Raw genomic sequence first — 25,504 nt, 5'->3', positions numbered from 1 at the left:
AAAGAATAAAGAAATAGATTATATACTTTGACTGCATTATGTTTGTAACAAACCACGAAATATGTAATCATTTTAAACATGGAAAATTTCCTTTTTTAAAAAAAAATTTTGTCTTTTGGAAATTTTCCATCTTGAGAGAAGAATTTTACTATGCTATGGCTTATAATTTTTTTCTTTCAGTTTTATTGAGATATAATTGACACTCAGTACTGTATAAGTTTAAGGTGTACAGCATGATGACTTGACTTATATACATCATGAAATGATTATCACAGTAAGTTTAGTGAACATCCATCATGTCATATAGACACAAAATTAAAGAAATAGAAATAAATTTTTCCTTGTGATGAGAACTCTTAGGATTTACTCTCTTAACTTTCATGTATAACATACAGCAGTGTTAATTACATTTCTCATGTTGTATGTTACATCCCTCGTATTATTTACCTTTTAAGTGGAAGTTTGTACCTTTTGACTGCCTTCATCTAACTCCCCCTCTCCTCTTCCCCCATCTCTTGGTAATCACAGATTTGATCTCTTTTTTCTGTGACTGAGTTTGTTTTCGAAGTATAATTGCCCTATAATACTATGTTAGTTCCTATTACACAACACAGTGATTAGATATTTCTACACATTTCGAAATAATCACCATGATAAGTCTAGTTACAATATGTCACCGTACAAAAATATTACATGGTTATTGACTATATTCCCCACATTGCACATTTCACAACCACTGACTCATTTATTTTGTAACTGGAAGTTTGTATTTCTTAATCTTCCTCACCTCTATCTTCTCTCCTCTCCACCCGTCTCTCCTCTGGCAACCACTTACTTGCTCTCTGTATTTATCACTGTTTCCATTTTGTTTGTTCTTTTGTTTTGTTTTTTAGATTTCCACATATAAGTGAAATTATACAGTATTTGCCTTTCTCGGTCTGACTTATTTCACTTAGCATAACATCCTCAGGGTCTATACATATTGTCATAAACTTTTATTTATATTAAACTATGGAATGATAATAAGAATAGAGTTATTAAAAATCATTATGAGGCCATTTTAAAAGAATGACTGATAGACTCTTTAAAAGTATAAGAACAAAAAAAATCTTTCTCAGAATATAATTGAATACACATTCGGTACAATACTTATAGCATATATTTTCATTGCATTTTGAAATGATAAGAATTAACATGCAAATTACTCAGAAAGATAGATATAAGTCAAAGACATTTGTAACTAAAGACAGAACATTTCTGTAACTTGCTTAAGAAATTAACCCCCGCCACACACACACCCCTAGTTGCCTAGTTTTAAAAAGCCACACACTTCTTTTATGATAAGACAATCATAAAAATTTTTGGCACTTTATACAACAATGAAAAACACTTTAAAAATACTCCATTTCACTATCCTTGTATTGAATAAATATTGAATACGGCTATGTGCTGCTCTTAAGATAGCATAAGTGATTAGTTAATGGAAAAATAATGGCATGGTAAATTATAAAGTAACACCTCTGGAATGATACCTGAAATGAAATGATTTTTTTGTTAAATTAGCTGTTAACAATAAATGGAAAATGGATTTAAATTGATAGGGCAATTAAAATAAGTGTTATTTCATTTCCTACTAGAGTGGGTAATTATTCTTTATTGATGCTTTGACATTGCATAGATCTATAAACATATTTGTTTCCCTCATATTTAAAGAATTTGTTTACCAAGTGAAAGATGACCAAGGGTAGATAAAATGTCCCCAGCTGGCTTTTCCTATGAAATTAAAAGTACATATCAGCTCATGTTTTCTAAAACTGTTACTTCATATTTATATATGATTATAGAAAAGCTTAAAAAACATATTTACAAAAGTTTCATAGCCACATGCTAGGATCAATCTACTGCATTTACAATAGTACAGAAGTCATTCCGAACTTTGGACAAAAGGTTAAAGAAAATTCAGGGACTCTGATTTACATCTACTATGCCAACAGTAAATGCCACAGCCGGTCTGAGTTACAGAAGAGCTAAGGAAACAAATTACCACTATAAACAAGGTTAAGTCCAACAAAGGGAGTAACTATGTAGTTGAGATTTGAAGTTGAAGATTTTACCAAGACAATGAAATCCCTGTGGATACTGTAGACATAAATATATCAGCTAAAAAGGAAACAACATTTTTTCCGCTAAGATTAGGCTTAAGCGCTTCTTAACTGGTGACTCTGCTTAAGCTAAAGTATTTTTAGTAAGAGCCAGAGAACGGCTCTAAAGGTACAGAACTAAACATTTCCCTTAATTTCTCTTACTTTGGTGGAACATGGATACATTTAAAAATAATCAATATTTGGTCAACATTCAACCATATTCCAGATGTTCAATTCAACATGATAGGTAAACGTATAGCTTATGTCTACATCCAGAATACAAGGTTATTTACAGGTGGAAGTATCCATCTGTGTTATAACATCGAATCTGGTCCTATCTATCCATCCATCCATCCATCTATCCATTCATTTATTCATTCATTCACTCACTCATATATCCACTCATTCAACAAGAATCTCCTGAGTACATACCATGCACTGCATAACAGCTGCTATCAACTGTAGCCAACATAAATGTAAAGAAATGGATTGACCAGAAACAGTACAGAAATAATGATCCATGAGTTCATATGAGTGACTGTGGCTGAACCTGGCTGAAGCAATGCTCTAAATCCAGATGATGTCATTGCTTTTTGGAGGGCTGCTCTATGAAGACAAATGTGGTCTAGGTCCACCAAGCCATAAGACCAAATCTAAATGATCAGTTTGGAGGTACTGGTTTCCTTGCACATGCTCTGTGAAAGCAGGGGTAGTCTGTCTACATTATAGGATCATTCTCTACCCTCATTTGCTCATACTTCCTTCCTTCAATCCACTCTAGACACACTTACTGCCTTGATATTTCTAGAACATGCCAGACACACTCCCACCTTAGGGCATTTGCTCTAGCTGTTTCTGCTGCCTGGAACACCCTGCCTTCAGGCTGTTGTTAAAATTTCAATTTCTCTGGGAGCCTGACCCTGACCTCCCTATTTAATACTGTCCCCTAACAATCCATCCCACTTCCTTATCCTGCTCTATTTTCAGTGTCCCTTAGCACTTATTACCTTGTGATATACGATATAAATTATCTATGTATTTTATTTAATTTTTTATTGCCTATCTCCTTGGTGAAAATATAAACTCCAGATGACAGGGATTTAATTTTTTTATTTTTTATTTTATTTTGCAGTATGTGGGCCTCTCACTGTAGTGGCCTCTCCCGTAGCGGAGCACAGGCTCTGGACGCGCAGGCTCAGTGGCCATGGCTCACGGGCCCGGCCGCTCCGCGGCATGTGGGATCTTCCCGGACCGGGGCACGAATCCGTGTCCCCTGACTCTCAACCACTGCGCCACCAGGGAAGCCCGAGAACGCATCTTTAAAACCAATACATCAGACTAAGTAACTAAAGAGTCAGCTGCCCTGACTTAGATCATACAGTGCTCATAAAATCCCAGCTCCCCTGTGCTGGAAATTGAGACAAAAATGCCTAGCGAACACTCAAAACCTGTATTTACAGCAAGATAAGCTAGAGCGGCCCCTAACAAGACAAATACAATGAGTATTATAACGATTTGAGTAAGGAACACTGATTTTTGGTAAGTGACCAATTGAGAGAATTGGATACAATACTGAAAAGATGTGTCCCTGATAAAGACATTGACTAATCAATTATAATATAAACTCAGTGAGCAGAGTTGGTAGGTCTCATCCTAAAATCGTGACCCTAACACTATCGACTGTAGAAAGTTTGGCTATTGAGAATAATACTAAACCTGCCTATACATGTGTCAGTAATAAACAAAGCTGACACAGAACAATATAAGTATTAAAATCACAAAAGGAAGTAAAATCAGTGGATATTTCAGTACTCTGGCAAAGGAAAAAAGCAAGTGAAATTTAAACACCTAATTCCCCAAACAATTAAAAACTGATCTGTTTGACAAACCTGAAGTGCAAACAATTTCAGGATTACATCTAGTGCACAAAGCTGGGTTCTTCTTTCCGTATTTCCTGCATATCCCCAGATTGTATATCCTCATGTTAACACAGGAGGTGCAGGCGTAGGGAAAGGAATGTCTGAACGTTGTTTAAAGCCTTTAACTTAACCTTTTCCCATGCAAAATCTTTTCCTTCTCCTGTGAATAAAGAACACGAGGAACGATCCCAGTTCACCCTTTCCCCTTGGTGCCTGAGGAGCAGGTGTCAGTGGAAGGTGGAGGCCTGAAGGAGGAAGTCTTGAGAAAACGAGCTGATTCTGTGTGTGGGAAGCTTAGAATAAAAACCCCAATACCTGAAAGAGTCATGTGACTACAATGTACCCACATAGTCTTTATGGGTGTAAAGAACTAATCCCCATGATGTCTTATCATCTTTCATCAACATGGTTCAACTGCATTTTATATGACTTTACTAGGAGGGCACTCTGGGGCGCCTCCAAAAAATTAATATTATTAAGCAGACTGCTTCTGTCACAGTTCATCTAGGATCTGCAAGGTATAGGGTGTTTAGTGTTTTACAAAAAAAAAAAATTCTACAGTGGTATTCTGTACATTCTGACTATACTATCCTATTTTATTAAAGGAAACACAGAATCCATCCTGAAGCCTGGCAGGCTTTGTTTTAGGAAATACAGGCAACCTAACTGCTGAATGCACATACATTTCACTTGACAAACAAAACAAAAACTTCACCTGCGGGTCTGGTCTACACAGGTAACAGACTACTTTACATCTCTTCTCCTTTAGAAAAAAACCATTGCTTAAAAAAATACCAAAAATGTGTTTAATTTGAGAGAATGATTAATTAATCATATCTACAGTGCCAGATGAGAGTAAAGACCAAAGCTGTATTTTCTTACTCTCTGGATTCTCCCTGGGTTCAAACGACAAAGTTCGGAGTTGAAAGAAGTGGCTCTGTTAAAAATGCCTTCGGCGCTGGCTAGGCAGGCTCAATCCTGCTTAAGGATCTCTCACAGATCACCTAATTCACTTACCACAGTCAATGTTCCAAGCTTTTCTCCTGACTATGTACCTCAAAATACCCACTTAGGGGGCTTCCCTGATGGCGCAGTGGTTGAGAGTCCGCCTGCCGACACAGGGGACACGGGTTCGTGCCGCGGTCCGGGAAGATCCCACATGCCGCGGAGCTGCTGGGTGCGTGAGCCATGGCTGCTGAGCCTGCGCGTCAGGAGCCTGTGCTCCGCAAAGGGAGAGGCCACAACAGTGAGAGGCCCGCGTACCGCAAAAAACAAACAAACAAAAAAACCCACTTATACTTTCTGCCTAAAAAGAGGCATCACTCAATGCCTATTTTATTGTGAAAAGTCTCCATGTCTATACCTACCCTTTCTCAAAGGAATGAGTATCATTCCTCTTTTCTAAACCTAAATCTTCCCCTTCACCATTGAATTTTACTCATTATTCCCTTTTTTTCCCTTCTAGAATATTCAGTCTCTTACCAACAATGCTTTTCTTCTATTCTGGTTTTGACCATGCTTCTGTCCTATCCTAGAAAGATCTTCTCTTGGGACTTCCCTGATGGCGCAGTGGTTAAGAATCCGCCTGCCTATGCAGGGGGCATGGGTTAGAGCCCTGGTCCAGGAAGATCCCACATAATGCAAAGCAATAAAGCCCGTGCGCCACAACTACTGAGCCTGCGCTCTAGAGCCTGTGAGCCACAACTACTGAAGCCCGCCTGCCTAGAACCCGTGTTCCACAAGAGAAGCCACCACAATGAGAAGCCCATGCACCACAACGAAGAGTAGCCCCCGCTCACTGCAACTAGAGAACGCCCGCACACAGCAACGAAGACCCAGTGCAGCCAGTAAATAAATTAATTTAAAAAAATAAATTAATTAAAAAAAAATCTTCTCTTGAACTTGCTGCCTCATTTACTGTAAGAGCTGGAGTTTGTAAATAGTGATCTCCAGTTACTAACTCCATTTCCGTATCACACATACTTTCCTCAGTCTCCTCCATCTGACTCCGTATAACACAATCTACTCAAATGGCAGTGGTTATAGGTTGAATTACGCCTTTCAAAAGACAGACTGAAGTCCTAAGCCCTGTTACCTGTGAATGTGACCTTATTTGGAAACAGGGTTTTTGCAGATGCAATCAATTTAAGATGAAGTTAAATTGGATTCGTGTGAGCCCCAATCCAATGATTGGTGTCCTTGTAAGAAGAGGAAATTTGGACCCAGAAACACAGAAACACACAGAGAAGAATGCATGTGATGACAGAGGCAGAGAGCAGGATGGTACATGTATAAGCCAAGAAATGCCATGGAACAAACTCTCCCTCAGAGCTCTCCAGAAGGAATCAATCATGCTGGCCTCTTGATCTCAGACCTCCAGGCTCCAGAACTGCAAGAGAATAAATTTCTATTGTTTTAAACCACCCAAGTTTTGGTCATTTGTTAAGGCAGCTCCAGGAAATTAATACATCATCTAATTCTAATGGTCTAAGTGGTGGTATGTATATCTACCTCTTTATAATGAAATCACACACACACACACACACAAGTTTGGGCACTTATCAACATAGCAGTGGTCATTGAAACTATGAAAATGGATTCTCCACAAGAAAGAGATTACAGAGAGAATAGGATTCTATAGTATGTGCCTTGGGGAATAACTATTATTTGAGAGAAGTGAATTTAGCCTGTATGCCCAGAGTTTCTGATTCAGAATATCTGGAATGTGCCCCCAAATTTGCATTTCTAACAAGCTCCCACGTGATGCTAATGCTACTGGTGTGAGGACCACATTCTGAGAACCACTGTTTCAGAGCAATAGAAATAGATAAAATGAAGTGAGAAGTAGTAAAAGAAATATGAGAAGAAACGGGGCCGTATAATGTGGTGAGGGTAGGAATGTAAAAGAAATCAGTAGAGTTCTATGTAATGCAGAAAGAACAAAAACCCATCAAAGAACTGAAATTTCCAGTCCTTTTGGAGGAAGATTCTGGACGACTGGCTGGGCTCCTTGCCTGGTGGAACTGCTAGTTTGTAGTTACCTCACCCATTCCCATAATAGGAGGGGACGGCACAAAATGTGTAAATGTATTATATATATGTACATATGTCTTCTCTATTGCTACTTCACTAAATCAAGTGCTTATCCAATCATGCTTGCTTTAGTGTAAAAGGCTCATGACCACAATCCCTGATTCCAGTCTTCCCTGCCTGATTCTCCAATCCGTTCAGCAAAGATTTTCCAGGTTATTCTTTCCCTAAAATTCTACATCCATTGTGTTGCTCTGTTTCTTGAAATTGTCCGTCACTGTTCATTTTTTACAGGAATGCTATATCCCCTCTTCTCACTATTCCTTACTTCTCTGCTACTAAGCTTCCCCCCAAGCAAGATGATCTTGCTGTGCTGTTTTTCTACTGTTACTCCTGTTTCCCGTCTGAAATGCCTTCACCACTTTAATTTTCAAGACCACTCAAGTCTTCGCCAACTCAAAGTAGTTCATTTCTAAGTTGAACCCCAGTAGAACCAATTATACGTATCAGCTTTTTCACATCTATTTAAATAGAATGAGTTAACTCATTCAACAAACACTAATTGATAACCACTCATGTGCCAAGGACTGCCCTATATATATTGTGGTTATATCAGTGAATCAGTGTTTATGGTTCTTTTCTAATGGAGAGTAAGGCAAGTAAAGAGGCAATGAAAACCCAGTGTGGTAAGTGTTGCTAGGAGAGGAACAGGTGCTAACTATAGGTCCTGATATCCAATCTGAGACCTAGAAGATGAAAGTGAGCCAGGAGAAAGGGAATGGGGAGAGAACATCCCTGCAGAAGGAAACATGCACTTAAAGACCTAGAGTTGGGAGATAACATGGCTTATTTGAGAAACTTATTTGAGAAATATTTCATGTGAAAGCAACAAGTAGTCTTAGTTAGAATACAGGCTGCAGGAGGAGAGGAACCATACCCCTTATACTCACCAATGTACACTTAGCCCCTGATACTATGCATAATAGTTTGGAATAAACGGAGACAGGAGGACTCTTTCTCCACTGAATTAGGAGGGAAGGAGAGAAGGATGGTGTAGATAAAGGTTAAGATTGGCTTAATGGCAGTACACTAAAGTCGCTCTCGTCTTCGATTTACTCTGATAACAAGAAAGTGTGGTACTGGCCAAGATGAGGGAAGTAGTGAGGTCAGAGATTTGAGAAAGTACAGAAGTTTTGAAATAGCTCTCAGGGAAGATGGAAGAAATAGTTGATTAGAGAAACACAGAAAAATTGCAAGGAACTGTTGATTGTCTCGTTAGGGTTTAGTGACTATGAATTAATGATAGCACTATTCTAGTAACTTTTTTTCCTTCAGAAATTCTCAGCAGTCTAGGTATAAGCACAGAAAGTGTAAGAAGTTAGATTAAATCACTTTTGAAATTAATCTTTTGTGTGCATTGATCTTCTCTCTTCAACTAAATCATATGATCCTAGAAAGTAGGGGTTGCATAAAATAGATCATCTTGTGCACACTGCTGGCATATGGTAATTGTTCAATAAATACTTACAGGATGAATTAATGATTGAATTGTTCAAAGACCAAATGATCACATGGCATAGGTATACTTTTAAGTGTCAAGCATCTCACATTAACAGATGTGTATACTTTAGCAGACTGCTTTAGCTCAAGAAAAAAAAGTGACCAGAATAACTCATACTGAGCATTTTAATGTGCCAACTACTGCCTCATGTGCTTGGGAATTCATGAAGTGTCTATTGCATCTAAAGAAACAATAGAGATTACCAATGAGAAATGTATTTACTCTTTATCAAATCTAAGAATGATCAGCACTTCCTTGCCTGCATCCTTACAAAGGAAGTAACCTGCTCTGACCACAGCTGACTGCTCACGGGACAGTATGACAAAGTGTGATCAGATGTTCTCTTACTGGTTTACCGTCTATTTTATTGTACCTGAAATGGAATATCTTCCAAGCTTCCAGCATTTAAAAGTGATAGGCGCTGCCTTTACCTATCAACCACGTCTGCCTGAATGTTTTTTCCTAAGTTGACTCTAGTTGCCACTGTAAACCAAAGTCATTAATATTGACTCTGAATACAGTCCAGGCTGTTTGGAGGCATCTAGATCCCAACACATAAAGTTATCAAAAGTAACAGATTATTTGAGAGAGATAAAAATCAACTCATAGTTTGAAGTCTTGATAGGAATGTTCCAATTGGCAGGGTTGCTGCTGGGGAAATCAGAGCAGAAAGTCTGAAGGGTAATTGGATGGGTCTTGATAAATTTCCATCCACAAAGGCTCTTATCCAGTAATACCTCTTCGGCAAAGTCCTTCCTAATACCCATCTTTTAAATTAAAGGTAATGTGTCCGTGACCACATTTAATGCTATTTCTCTCTCTCACTTTAAATGAGACATCATTTTCTATATTAAATGAGTTAATTATAGGAAGGGTTGATATTGAAAACATTTAATAGCTTGTATAGCATGGACACCAACCAATCAGAACAGGCGCCTGCCATAAACCACTACTGTGGTATGCAGCACCTAACTGTCAGCTCTGTTCTGGAAAAGTTTAATGTCCCCCATGTTGGACAGTTAGCATTTTGAATGTAGAGGGAATAAGAACTCTTTTTAAAAATTTTATTCATTTTATTTTTGCCTGTGTTGGGTCTTCATTGCTGTGCGTGGGCTTTCTCTAGTTGCGGTGAGTGGGGGCTACTGTTTGTTGCCCTGCGTGGGCTTCTCATTACGATAGCTTCTCTTCTTGCAGAGGACATGCTCTAGGCGCCTGGGCTTCAGTAGTTGCGGCACGTGGGCTCAGTATTTGTGGCTCGTGGGCTCCAGAGCGCAGGCTCAGTAGTTGTGGCACATGGGCTTAGCTGCTCCGCGGCATGTGGGATCTTCCCGGACCAGGGCTCGAACCCGTGTCCCCTGCATTGGCAGGCAGATTCTTAACCACTGCACCACCGGGGAAGCCCAATAACTCTTTTATTTACGTTCCCCACGAGCATTAAGAACAAAGTCTATACTCCAAAACTGATTTTTAAAATGAATGAATCAAATAAAAATCACTGAATCCTTTTTCCATAAGTATACTTTAATGAACTGTGAAGGAAAGGGCTCAGGCTGGTAAAATAATATGGCGAGTTACTTCATTCATTCTTTAAAAAACATTTAAGTTCCAGGCTATATTAGTTTTCTACAGCTGTTGGAACAAAGTTACACAAAACTGGGTGACTTAAACAACAGAAAATTATTGTCTGACAATTCTGGAGGCTAGAAGTCCAGATCAAGGCATCTGGTTCTGCCTGAGGGCTGGAGGAAAATCTGTCCCACGCCTCTCTCCTAGATTCTGGTGTTTGGCTGACAATCTTTGGCATTCCTTGGCTTATAGAGGCAACACTCCCACCTCTGCTTTCATCTTCACATGACATTCTCCCTGTGTATGTGTCTGTCTCTGTATCCAACTTTCTTCGTTTTATAAGGATACCAGTTATATTGGATTAAGGCCCACCAAAATGATCTCATCTTAACCTGGATCATCAGCAAATTTCCTACTTTCAATTAAGGTCACATTCAAGGGTACTGGGAGTTAAGACCGCAACATCTTTTGGGGGGACACAATTCAACTCATGACACTGGCGCTGGGAAAGATTACTATGAAGAAGACACAGTTCTTGTCCTCGAGGAGCTCACAGACCAGAGTGGAGGAAACGAGAAGTAAACAGAACATAAGCAAACGTTTTCAAGAAAAGGCAGATAGCAGAGTCAGAGAAAACTTCTTGGAGATAGTGACAACTGAGCTGAGCCCTGTTGAATGGCTAGAAGAAAGACAGTTAGGAACTCTAAGCAGAGTGAGGGAGTAGCTTGTAGAGAGGTGATATGGCCTTGATCATTATAGTCAAAGGAGTGAATGGGGTTAGGAGGAAATACTGAGCATGGAAGCTGGAGAAGCAGAGGCTCGTGAAGGTCCCGAGGTGCTCTGTTAAGGAGTTTGGATCTTGTATTAGTGGCAATGGGTAGCCTTTGAAGAGTTTTAAGCAGGGGCATGACACGATAAGATTTGGTCCACACCAGTTTTCCTCATTAGTGTTTGCTGTTGTTTTAAAAATACATGAAATTATATTCTGTGAGGGATGATGTTCTACATTTTGTGATAAAGCATAATTCTTTCCTTCCCACATTTTTGTCTTTTCTTCACTATATCCAGTTATCACTCATTAAAACTCACTTGGGGGGCTTCCCTGGTGGCGCAGTGGTTGAGAGTCCGCCTGCCGATGCAGGGGACGTGGGTTCGTGCCCCGGTCCGGGAAGATCCGACATGCCACGGAGTGGCTGGGCCCGTGAGCCATGGCCGCTGGGCCTGCGCGTCCGGAGCCTGTGCTCCGCAACGGGAGAGGCCACAACAGTGAGAGGCCCACATACCGCAAAAAAAAACAAAAACAAAAACAAAAACAAAAAACTCACTTGGGGAAACTTTTTGTCTCTCAATCCCATGTTTATGATTTAGTTTGAAATATTAGCTTTTCCTGGCTTCTCCCCCTCCCCCGTTCTGTTTGTCATAGCTTACCCATAAAAACCAAACTTCAAAAGATACAATATAACATCAACAGGCATTTGTAATCTGCTAAGAATCTAAACAGCTAACCCCAAATTCATTTATAAGCTTGTTTTAATCCACCAAAGATTTCAAATGGGCATTTTCAGCAGATGTCTGACTTCACTACTTCACTTAATCATCCTTATGGGGCTCTTTGTAAAAGAGATAATTGGAAAATCTGGATTCATCTTAGGTCCTAGGAAAAAGTGAGAGTTATGTAATTGAAAAAATTACACAAGTACCTCTTTTTGCAAGGACATTTTGCTCACTATGAAACAATGAAGGACTTACACACTATGGCTCAGATTTATGAAGTGGCTAACCAATATTTCCAGTATTTGTTGTATGATTTCAGATATGCCAAAGAAGATGTTTGAAACTATTGAGTAACAGAGGCTCCCTTATTACATTATGTATGACGAGTGCTAGTATCTTCAATTATACAACAATTGAACTAAAGCACTTTTGCTTTGCCATAAAAACTGTTTCATTGGGACTAAAAATCTTTTGTATCGGTTGTTAATTTTTACAACGAATTATTCTATGTTGCATATCTAGTTGCACAAAGCAAACAGCATGTGCCTTTGGCTTTAATTTTATACTTTCACCTAAATAGGTTTAATTTTTCACAAAGAAATCCTGGTATAGATTTGAATCTCCTTAAGGATTGCTTAACAAATCTGAGAAAGAACAAAGCAGGAAGCATCACATGTCCTGACTGCAAGCTATAAAGGTATAGTAATTAAAACAGTATGGCACTGGCATAAAAAGAGACAAACAGATCAATGGAACAGAACTGAGAGCCCAGAAATAAACACAAGCATATATAGTTAACTAATTTGACAAGGAATCCAAGACTACTCGATGGAGAAAAGTCAGTCTCTTCAATAAAAGGTGCTGGGAAAATTGGATATCCACATGCAAAAGAGTAAAAGTAGATTGCTATTTTACACCACTCATAAAAATTAACTTGAAATTGATTAAATATTTAAATGTAAGACCCCAAACCATGAAACTCCTAGAAAAAATTTAGGAAAAAAACCCTCCTTGATATGGGTCTTGGCAATTAAATTTTGGATATGACACCTAAAGCATAAGCAACAAAATAAAAAATGAACAAGTGGGATTACATCAAACTAAAAATCTTCTGCATGGCAAAAGAAACAATCAGCAAAGTGAAAAGATAACCTACAGAATAGAAAAAATATTTGCAAACCATATATCTGATAAGGAGCTAATATCTAAAATATATAAAGAACTCATACAACTCAATAGCAAAAACAAAATAAAATAGAACAAAACGACAAAACAAACAAAAAAAGACACCCCCCCCCCCCAAACAACAAACCTACAAAAAATAATCCAATTAAAAAACAGGCAGGGCTTCCCTGGTGGCACAGTGGTTGAGAGGCCGCCTGCTGATGCAGGGGACATGGGTTCGTGCCCTGGTCCGGGAAGATCCGACATGCCGCAGAGTGGCGAGGCCTGTGAGCCATGGCCGTTGAGCCTGTGAGTCCGGAGCCCGTGCTCCGCAACAGGAGAGGCCACAACAGTGAGAGGCCTGCGTACCGCAAAAAAAAAAAAAAAAAAAAAAAAAAAAAAAAAAAGAGATAAATGCTGGCGAGGATGTGAAGAAAAGGGAAACTTTGCACATGCTTGATGGAATTGTAAACTGGTATAGCCACTGTGAAAAACAGCATAAAGGATTCTCAAAAAATTAAAAGTGGAACTATCATATGATCCAGCAATTCCACTTCTGGGGATATATCCGAAGAAAACAAAAACACTAACTGGAAAAGATACATGCACCCCCATGTTTGTAGCAGCATTATTTACAAGAGCCAAGAAACAATCTAAGTGTCTGTGACAGATGAATAGATAAAGAAGTTGTGGTATATATATACACAATGGAATATTTTTCAGCCGTAAAAAAATGAGGAAATTCTGCCATTTGTGACAACATGGATGGACCTTGAGGGAATTATGCCGAGTGAAGTAAATCAGAGAGAGAAAGACAGATACTGTATGATCTTACTTAAATGTGGAAACTAAGAACAACAAAAACAACAACAAACTCACAGAAAATCAGAGCAGATTTGTGGTTACCAGAGGTGGGGCTTAGGGGGAGGAGGAATTGGAAGGAGGTGGTCAAAAGGTACAAACTTCCAGTTAGATAAGTAAGTGCTGGGGATGTAATGTACAGCATGATAACTACAGGTAACATTGCTCTATGATACCCAGGAAAGTTACTAAGAGAGTAAACCCTAAAAGTTTTCATCACAAGGAAAACATTTTTTTCTTTTTCTTTTTATTGTGCCTATATGAAATGATGGATGCTAACTAAACTTATTGAGGTAATCACTTCACAGTATATATAAATCAAACTGTTATGCTGTATACCTTAAACTTGTATATGTCAATTATATCTCAATAAAACTGGAAAAAAAGATATGCCATAATTTACATGACAAAATAATAAATGGACCTTTGGAACAAGTCACTTACTCTCAATAGGTCTATTCCCTAATATATAAGATGGATATGATAATATATGCCATGACCACTGTGTGCCTACCGGCATTAACCTTAGTTCTGTCATTTAGCATCTGTGTGACTTTGTAAAAAGTTGTTTAGCTTCTCTCAGCATCAGTTTTATCAGGAGGATAACAGTCACCTCATAACATCACAGCAAGAATTGATTATGATAATGTATGAGAAGGAACCGCATAGTGTTAAGTAGTGGTATTCAAAGAATATCCATTGGGCTTCCCTGGTGGCGCAGTGGTTGAGAGTCCGCCTGCCGATGCAGGGGACACGGGTTCGCGCCCCGGTCTGGGAAGATCCCACATGCCGCGGAGCGGCTGGGCCTGTGAGCCATGGCCGCTGAGCCTGCGTGTCCGGAGCCTGTGCTCCGCAACAGGAGAGGCCACAACAGTGAGAGGCCCGCATACTGCAAAAAAAAAAAAAAAAAAAAAAAAAAAAGAATATCCATTGTCTTTGCCTTCCTTCTCCAGATTGTAATGAGAGTCAAATGTGATAATAACTCTTTATAAACTGTAAATCGCTTATATTTATATAAGCCTATATATATTTATATAATATATAAATATATAATATATATATTTATATAAACCTAATAATACCTAAGTATTATTAATGTATAAAGTATGATAAAATACTAGAATATAAAGTGAGTTATCAGACACACAACTGTGAGATCATTTATTTCCTAAACTCTCTTAAAATGCTGTTATTCATAATGACAATTGGTTTATCCCATGTAAGACAGTGAGATTAAATACAGATCTGGGTTCAATCTCTTCCTCATATCATCTTCTTAGTGAATCATCTCCAGTTACTCTACACTTTGCTTAAGTTGTGAGTTCCTTAACTTGTTCTACATGTACATGATATAAAGTTTAATGCATGATGTCTATACATTTGCAATTGTGCTGGCATTGGCAACACAATTCCAAATGTTCAGAAACTATGAACATATATCAATAATTGACACAACTAGCACATATCTTTCAGAGATATGTGTTCAGCAATTTTGGGATATGAGTCTCTTTCAGACAGCTGTGGGTAGATGGAGATTTAATGAGGATTTGGTTTAACCACTGCTCTAGAACATTCCTCACTCTCCAAAAGATCACCAAAGACTTTATATAAGTATACTGGAGAAAATTAAAGAAACAGCTTCACAATAACACCTATGACACAACAGGTAATGCAGTAAAAGCTTTAAGTGTTTTAAGAGAAATAGAAGAAAGAAAAATATTTTTTAAAAAGCTTGACAAAGGAAGTCAGGTGAATTCATACTATACTACCAAAATTAAATTTGAGTGATGGTTCTGTCTTCCAGCATGAAGTTTACACTCTGGGTAGGACAAAACGAGGGGTAATATAGGGCTTCCCTGGTGGCGCAGTGATTGAGAGTCTGCCTGCTGATGCAGGGGATGCCGGTGCGTGCCCCGGCCCGGGAAGATCCCACATGCTGCAGAGCGGCTGGGCCTGTGAGCCATGGCGCTGAGCCTGCGCGTCCGGAGCCTGTGCTCCGCAACGAGAGAGGCCACAACAGTGAGAGGCCTGCGTACCAGAAAAACAAACAAGCAAACAAGGAGTAATATAGATTTAAGATGAATAGAGATCCATTCAAATAAATGGACAGGTTGTTATTAAGGTATATCCCTCTCCCTTTTTAATTTTAAATTTTTGTGCAGCCACATCTAGTGGTCCTGTCTTAATAGACAGTTTTTCTGCTTAAAGTGGGAATCAATCAGGCAGTACCCAAATTACTTCTCTTTCTGATATTCTGTGCCCAGAAAATACTGGATATTTAATATATATTTGACTAAATGAATAAACATTCATAACTGTCAATTTCTAATTAAACAAGTTGTCTTAAGAGATGTCTGATTCTTTTACCCCTTAACTATAGTTTTTTATATCTTAATTCACGTTACTAGGACACATGCTGTACCCTATTGGCCCTGATTTGGGAATTTTGTGGTAAAATATGCCTAGAAGATCAGAAATGTTAAGATATAAGCACTGCTTATTAAGATTGTGAGAAGGATGTCCATCTGCATCATGGTGATCTTTCCATTTTATTTCAATATCTCCTTCTACATTTGTCACGATATTCTGGTATTACAGAGGCAAAAAAAGACAAAAGCGATGATTCTAGAGGTGAAAGTATAAAAATATATCCATAAAAATATGAACTAAAGTTCCCAAGTCTCTCATCCTAAAAGGAGCATACTGGGTACTTCTTATTCTGTCATTTATATAGTATATTTTTCTTTCTGATCTATTCTGTTTTGGGGCTGTATAACTTGAAGGACTAATTTAGCAATGCAACCTGAGCTGCCTACTAGTTTCACCAAGAATGCATTTTCATTTGATTCCTAAAGGGGTCAGCAGATAGCAGCTTAAGTGGAGGGTCTTTGGGTGGGTGACCAAGTCAACTGTGCTCTCCAGTTGGACACTAAACAGACCAGCATCTTAAAAGACTACTCCTTTCAGAAAATGAATATTAAATAAGATAAATTTGTAAGGAACGACAATGATATTTGTATTTATTATTTACTTTATGCCAGGCACTATGGTAAGCATATTTCATATGCTATGAATATATCATTTAACCTCATTAAAAAAAGAAAAAAAGAATGAGGAAGGTATTATACCATTTTTTCAAATGAGAAAATAAAGATTAAAGAGGTCAAGTAATTTTCTCGAGGTCAGAAATTTAATAACCAGGGGACCAGGACATGAACCCAAGACTGTGGCAGCAAAGTCTCTGCTCTTAACTACTGTTCTAGTCTGCCTCCCAGCCTGTGCATCGTGTTCCACTTCGGCAAACTCTAAAACGTTCTACATATACGCACCACTCTTGGCAAGTGTAGCGAGAAATCTAAAGAGAAAGGTATGAAAATACTCATCTTTCTCACACTGGACATTAGCTGAAGCTCAGTTTTAACTGTAACATGTATTGTTAAATTTTTAACTTATTTAAAGATTTCAGGCAATGACATCAATGATTACGACCATTGACATTTGTTTCGTGTGAAGCAATCTGTGACATGCATTTCAATAGAACTGAAAGTTGATGTGCTAGGAAAAGTCCTAACTCCTTTCTTAAATACTGCACCAAGTGAAATATGCCGACATAAATTTCAAAACAATGTATTTTTCATTTGGCATGAATCCTAAATGAGAGAAATCAAAATACCTATTGACTCAGTATAAACACTTGAATGTTATTGTTAATTATATACTGTGTCTTTGTACTTAGTGGTTCCGGAAGTCTTGATTCAATCAATTAATTTTAATGTGTAACTGGGTACACAGTTCTTACATTATCAAGTCGTGTACTTGATCACATTAAAAATTGACTTTAAATTCCAAGTAAAACTGTGTAATCTTCTTCTTGTCCCTGTCTTATATTCTTTCACTATTTTATTTACTTTGAAAAGCATGAAGAATATTTATGGTCACTGTAACAAAAAATAAAACAAGGTGAGTGAACCTAAAAAATGTTGTTTGATTTTGGTAATATTCATTTAAATATGCATTGAGAGAATACAGTAAGCCAGTGAAAACAATTTTTCTCTTCTCCCTCTTTGAGAAGATTCTTTACTGTCATTTAGCATTTTCAGTCATTTGAATCAGTGATATCTCAGGATATTTTGCAGGGCTAGGACAAGGCTTTGTATCTAGGAATAAAAACAATTTGATTCTAAACTGTTGAGAGAGTGAGAAAAAAACCTCAGTCCTTCAGTGACAGCAGAGCGCATTACCAAATGAGGCGATGAATGTGGTCAAATACATTTGGATGTGCTCTATGAATGCAAGAGATACTTATTAAAACCTTGCCACTAAAAAATACTGCCAACCATTAGCATTAATGTTTTCTGTTTGTCAAATAAAGTGCATGTCCATAGCACATATGGTTTAATTGAAAACAAGTAAAATATAACACGGATTGTATTTTCACCAAATGTTTCAATTAATTTGATTTTGGAGCAGTAATTTGCTGGATGGAACTTATTCCTTATGCTGATTAAAGTCTAAGGATAAGATATTTTCTGTAAGACTTATAAAAAAACAATAAAACATATTGTTTAGATTTTAAATGGACAGTTCACTTGCTTTTTACGGCTAACAAAATCTGCTAAGGGTATTTTTTGAAGGTGATTAACTTGCATCTAAGAATAAATAATTTCCCCAATATAGTAGTTGCCATCAAACAATTTAGTTACTGTTTCTCTGTTCTCAGCCATTTGCAAGTATCCTCATATAGTCCAGGCCATTGTGCAATAGTTGTAAAAGAGCAGAAATATAGACTCATTTTTTCCCAAGAAATGTACAGAGTAGGAGAAAAACAGGGAGTCAAACTAATCTTAGGTTCCTGTTTTCTCTGGAAAACTTTGTGAGACTTCCAATATCACTAACCTTGACTGCCACTGATTCACTCAATGGCTGCACTTTGTGGCATTTATATACTGCATGGAGGCATTACTACTGAAGGCTTTGGAATTCAGTTGGCCAACGCACTTGAGATTCACCCCCGGCCTATCAAGGAGATTATGTAGCTGTGGTTTGTCTCAGTTCCTGTCAAAATAGTAAGTGTCTCAAAACAGGGCCTGTGGTTAGGTGGAAGGGGAGAATAGTAAATTTAAAATTACTCTCAATAAAACACTACATAGGAACAAAGGGTAGGAAAGCAGGATCAGCCAGAAAAGTTAAACAGAAAAGACATTGAGTGTCTTGCTTCACTTGGCCCATTGACCTATATAATCAAAGAATCTTATCGTTGAAAGGGACCTTGGAGTTAAAATTAATCCAACCTCCGCTTTGGGTTTACGCATGTGGTTGTGTAAGCCAGTGGTCCCCAACCCTTTTGGCACCAGGGACTGGTTTCATGGAAGACAATTTTTCCATGGATGGGGGTTCGGGAGGGAGACGGTTCAGGCAATAATGTGAGTGATGAGGAGCGATGGGGAGCGGCAGATGAAGCTTTGCTCGCTCGCCTGCCGCTCACCTCCTGCTCTGCGGCCTGGTTCCTAACAAGCTGTGGACTGCTGCCAGTCTGTGGCCCAGGGGTTGGGGACCCATGGTCTAAGCCTTTCCTTGAATACTTTGTAACCAAGATGGAACCATTAAAACTTTTTGCTATGTGAATCAAATAGCTGTAACGCTACAGCTTCTACCTACTCATTCCAGTTCTGTCTTCTGAAGGAAAAGAGAGTAAAAGTTGGATCACCCATGAATATGGATAATGGCCCTTCAAACAGTGGAACTAACTTAGAAGGGATTCTCCAAGTCATCTGTTCTTTCTCCTTAATTTTACAATTAGGTAAACCAAGACTTCTAAAAATGAAGTGATTTTCAGAGTCACAAAACTGTTTAATTATAAAACCTGAAATAGAAGCCAGGCTGGGTTACTCCAAAAGCAGGAGTTTTGAAGCCAGCTGTCACAGCCACCCTTGTCTTCTTTGTTCTGAGCTAAGCAAACCAGTTTCTTCTAATTTTTATCTTGAGACATGGCTTCTAGACTACAGAGTATTCTGGATATCTTCCAGTTCCTACTATGGGCTAGAGACTGCGCTTCACAATGAGGACAAGTACCTAATATTGAGGAACTGATAGATAATCAAATGATTCTAGAGTGGAAGATAATAAAAAAAAATTAACTGTGACACAAGGTATGAAGTAATATGTCTAAGTAGTACATCTAAACTTCTATTGGGAACATGGATGTCAGAATGATTGCAGAGTGTTACTGAAGTGCTATTTCAGCGAACAGAACTAATGTAATCTCTTCAACAGCAGCAATAGTATAGTAGAAGTCCCTTACTTTAGTTAAGGACTTGACGAATTAACCAAAACCCATCATTCTATTGACTGGACCAGGGCATGCTAGATGTTTATGGTTAGGAAGCTACACTTGAACGTACCTTCACAGTGTTCCTCACAAAGTAGAGCTGTACACTTACCAAGTAGAGTTGTACACCGACCTAGTAGAGTTGTCTACAGTAAGTCCCCTACATACAAATGAGTTCTGTTCTGAGAGCTCGTTCATAAGTCCGATTTGTTCATAAGTCCAACAAAGTTAGCCTAGGTACCCAACTAATGCAATCGGCTATATAGCACTGTACTGTAATAGGTTTATAATACTTTTCACACAAATAATACATAAAGAACAAACAAACACAAAAAATAAAAAACACATTTTTAATCTTACAGCACAGTACCTTGAAAAGGACGGTAGAACCAGCTACATCACTGCTGCTTTTACACTTGCTCCCAAACATCCTGGGCTTGAAATAAAAATACTGTACTACTGTACTCTATACAGTACTGTAAAGTACACAAAAGCACAACCACTTGCAGGGGATGCACACATGTGACAATGTACGTCAGACACGCGAACTAACTTACGTGATCGGACAAGCGAACGCCCTTTGGCATCTTTGAAAGTTCGCAACCTGAAGGTTCGTATGTAGGGGATTTACTTACCGAGATTCATCTGAGGTTGTTACCAAGCTCATTTACCTCCCTTTTACTTGTTAATCACGTCACTTATTGCTGTAATTATGTAATTTGATTAACTATTCTGTGAATTGATGAAATACTAGTCTGCAAGAGTTGTTTCTATAAAGTGTAAGGTGGTTGTTTTGGAAAACTTAAAAGCAGGTTGTTTTTACAAATGCTATCATATTAATGTGGGCAAGGCAACTGTAAAAGATTGAGAAAACCCCCCACAAAGTCTAGAAGTATTTTGACACTTAGATTATATCCCCAATGTCTTTGATTATTGGTATATTTTATACATGAAGAAAGGTGGGTTGTATCCCTTCTACAAAATTGTTTTGACTATTCTAAGTCCTCTGTTATGTGAATAACTGAACTGATGACAGAAGAGCCTGTATTTCAGAGAATTATTTTCTTTAATAATTTCTTAAAACATAATACTTCTGTTGCATAGTTTGCATATTTATTGTCCTTTAATCAGATGTGATTGGCAGCAGTGGCATAGAAATTGACCACCACACACACACAAAATGATGGGGACCTCTAAAAATGGGGACCACTTAAAAGAAAAATTGGCCGTTTAATATACATTCATATTTTAAATGAAAATAAAATGTCTAAAGAGTTTTTTCAATAACTGACCAGCCAATGATCTTGTTCCTATTAGATATGTGGGTTCTTGTTGACTGTGTACCATGTGCTAGGCACAGTTCTGAAAGCTTTGCATGCATTATTTTACTTAATCCTTAGACCAACTATTACTCTAATTTAACAGATTGGGAGTCTTAGAGATGTTTGATAAAGTGCTCACAATCTCACAGCTGATAAATGGGAAAGATGGCTTCCTAATCAGGTCTTGCAAAATACGCAATTACAAAATATACTTTTTCTTTCGCCATCCGATGTAAAGCAACCATATTTTTTGGCATATGTGCACCCTACTCCTGACACAGGCTTCTTTCTCTTCATTTAATTTTGAGGTGAGAAAGGCTGACATTTTCTGCACCATCTATTTCCACCTTCACAGTTTTTATTTCCCATTCTGGAAGGACCCCCTTCCTCTCTTTACTTATTTGAATACATATACTCTCAGATCTAGCTCCTCATTAATTTTTGCGAGAAGTTGTTACAAAGGAAACCAATTCACATTGCTTTCCTTCTACTTTTAACTTTTATAGAATAGCATCCAACGTGGAATCTTATCTATTCAATCATTCACCTACCTATTCATCCATTCAATAAATATCGAAGTGTCAAGCCATGCTCTAGGTACTCAATAAATACTAAATAGATTGATTTTACAAGACAAAAATTCAGAAGCAGAGGATACTATGGTTCCATTCATTCATATTACAATTATTCATGACCACCTAGTATGTGAGGCATGGGCCAAGTAGAATGATTATTAAATGTGACAGCTCTATTACTGCTTATTAATTTAGCATTTACCATGTGTCAGGCACTGTTCTAAGAAGTTTGTATGTATTAATCTTTTTAAAATTGTCACATTACTCTCTGAGATAGATATGATTATTATCCTCATTCTGTTGATGAGGAAACAGGCACAAGAGATCAAGTGAAACCTTCCCAAGGTCATGTAGCAAGAATGTAGTGGAGCCAGATTCATACTCATGTAATCTGAATCCAGTGCTTGGAGTCTTAATCAATACACTCTACTGCCTATATAAGCAGAGAGATTCATAGAAGTATTCTGTGCTCAGAAAACATCTAGGAGGATATTCCCCAATGGAAGTAACTTTTTCTACTGGATTTTGAAGGAAGATTAGAAGTTAACCAGGTAAGGGTACCCAAGGAGAGAAAAAAGAGAGAGAATGGCACTTTGGGGAAACAAGTATGTCAATTCATCATTGCAGAGAATTATAATTTCAAACTGGGAGAAGCAGTGAGAACATCAAATCAACAGATTTTAAAGAGAGGCATTTAAAAAAGTTTGTAAATAAGCATAGCTTTCTCAAATATTAGTCTATTTGAATAATGCATTCATTTAATAAAGCATAGCCTCTCCTATAAGTTCACAGCAAATTATAAACAAATAAAGGAAATGAGCAAGGATAAATTCACAGGGAATTTTAAAGCCACATTACATATAAATGAAACCGGTCACAATTAGAAAGAGGTTCTCTACTACATTTTCAAGTGAAAGTCCATTTATTTTTCCCCTTTTCTAATTATCACTCTAAGGTCAAATATTTGAAGAATGTCTTCCATATTATGTACCTAACCAAAGTGGAGGTTCTAAATCCAGGCTGTAAATAAAAAGAGCAGCAATTCTCATGCAGATCTTTTTATTTCATTTATCCAACTAGCTACTTTGGAGTAATATCAATGGAATGACTACCATAGCCCCAGGTGGCCTAGTAGTTCACATGAAGGTTACATTTTCTACCAGAAAGTAAGCCTTTAAATTGTCCCTTTAGGTACCGAAAAAAGAATTCCACATTCATTCAGTGATCACCACCACCTTAAAGGAGAAAATGGACAATTAAGGTAATAACAATAGCAACAATTTATTTAGTGCTTACTATGTGTCAAGCACTGGCCTAAGCACTTTACATCCTATATTTCAGCACTTTAAACATGTCATTCATTGGCCTCTGACTTCTATTGTTTCTGATGAGAAGTCATTAATAATTCTTGTCATGATTCTCCTATATGCCAAGTATTTGATTTCTCTGGCTGATTTTATTACCTTATCTTTGGTTTTCTGCAGTGTCTGTGTCTCTGTGATCTGTTATTACAGTAGTCTATTTTATTTGTTTGTATTTCCTCTTTGGAGTTTACTGAACTTCTTGGATCTCTGTGTTGATCTCTTTTATTCAATTTGTAAAAATTCTAGCCAATATTTTTCTTTTCTTACTCATTTTCCCTCTTGTTTTATGGAACTCCAGTTGCACATATGTTAAACTGCTTACTACTCAGTGATCTTACAGGCCACTGAGCCTCTTTTCCTTTTTTTTTTCAGTCTTTTTTCTCTTTGTTTCAGTCATGTTTAAGTCCGTAAGTTCACGATATTACTAGTATTGATAATAATAAAAATGATAATAATACAACTAATTGGTCACCTTTTGAGGGTGACAGGGAACTAATTCATAACCTTATAAACTTGGGAAATAATAGGAAAGAATTAATCACTTATCCTGACTTTCCTATATTAACTGTATAACTATAATAGATGAGGGGAAGTAGTCCTTAATAAAAAATTCCAGATAATAAATGAAAACATACTGGTAGAACTACAATAGTGCCATTTTCACCTCTTAATGAAATAATACAATTAAAAATTAAACACCAGTATTGGCTAACATTAAAAAAGAGTGAAAATTAGTATTACTTGTTTCTTTATAAAAGAGCATACCACCACTTACAGTCTTGTCAAAAGGATCACACATGAGTCTGATTATACCTCTGGATCCAGCTGCCGATTTGGGGGAAATATAGAGAGAGAGACATGTTGAACTATATCACGAGTTATTCAAGATGTGTAGACTGGGAAACTCTACAGGTCAAATGGCTTGGGTTCTTCAGCAGATAAACTATAAGGAAAATAAAGTGATGGAGTGGGATTCTGTAAACCCCAGACTTAAAAGACACATGAAGCTAAAAAAAAAAAAATTGGACAAGACTAAAATAGAGTATCCAGGGGTACATAAAAACAAAGAAATGGATGATATAAAGAAAGGGAAGGAAGTGATTACTATAAAAGTCAGGTTAGTGGTTACGTTTGTAGGAGGAAAGGAGTTGTGATTACAATGGGGCCCATAGAAAGGTTTCTGTTGTCTGGCAAAGTTCTTGCCTTGTTCCAGGTGGTGGTTACAGGATGTTTGCCTTATAATAATTATATAGAAATAATTCAGTAAGCTACACATTTATTTTGTGTGGGGTTTTTCTGTATCTGTGTTTTGTTTCACAATAATATGGTAAAACAGACACACACAATACATTGTTCACTATCCTCTATGTGTGTATGTATTTGTAGAGATTATATACAGGTTAGGAAGGAGGAAGAAAAAAGAAGTGCTTTAAAAGCTGACTTTAGTTTGAACTGGTTGTTTTAGGAGAATATAAAATTTCCTGTTCGTCCAATAATAGCTTTCTGGTTAGAGAAAATTCCTGGGTGGACTTTTAATTTTGTCAAAATTGGTCTCAAGAATGAACTGGTTGGGAGAGGATGAAACCAAAAGAGAATTACATTTTCTACAAAATAAAAGATCAGGAATTTTAGAATGTTTCCCTTGCAGGTGTAGAGAGAAAGATGTAAGGAGGATTTTTTTCTTGAGAGAGGGTGTGTCATGGGTTGAATTGTGTCCCCAAAAAGATGTTTAAGCTCTAACCCCAGTATCTGTGACCTTGTTTGGAAATAGGGACTTTGTATGTGACTGGGTTAATATGGGGTCATTAGAGTGGACCCGAATCCAATATAACTGTGTATTTATAAAAAGGGGAAATTTGAACATGGAAACAGTCACATACACAGGGAAAACAGCGTGTGAAGATGAAGGTGGGGTGGGGTGATATATCTCTAAGCCAAGGAATGCCAAAGATTGCCAGCAAACTACTAGAATCTAAGAGACAGGCATGGACCAGATTCTCCCTCACAGCCCTCAGAAGTAATCAACCCCGCTGACTGACACCTTGGTCTTAAACTAGCCTCCAGGACTGAGAAACAATAAACTTCGGTTAAGTCTCCCAGTTTGTGGTACTTTGTTACAGCAGCCCTGGTAAACAAATACAGGGAAAGAACAGGCTAGGGCAAAATGAGGGCAAAT

At 37.7% G+C, this 25,504-nt stretch overlaps 1 protein-coding gene across 11 annotated transcripts in view; it reads right to left on the bottom strand.

Annotated features, from left to right (window-relative positions):
• The window catches only part of DLG2 (discs large MAGUK scaffold protein 2), a 928,219-nt gene that overhangs the window by 532,158 nt on the left and 370,557 nt on the right, over positions 1-25,504 (bottom strand). The window lies entirely within an intron of this gene.

This window comes from Phocoena phocoena, chromosome 8 (assembly GCF_963924675.1).
Source record: "Phocoena phocoena chromosome 8, mPhoPho1.1, whole genome shotgun sequence".
NCBI lineage: Eukaryota > Metazoa > Chordata > Mammalia > Artiodactyla > Phocoenidae > Phocoena > Phocoena phocoena.
This window is presented reverse-complemented; position numbering and strand designations above follow the sequence as displayed.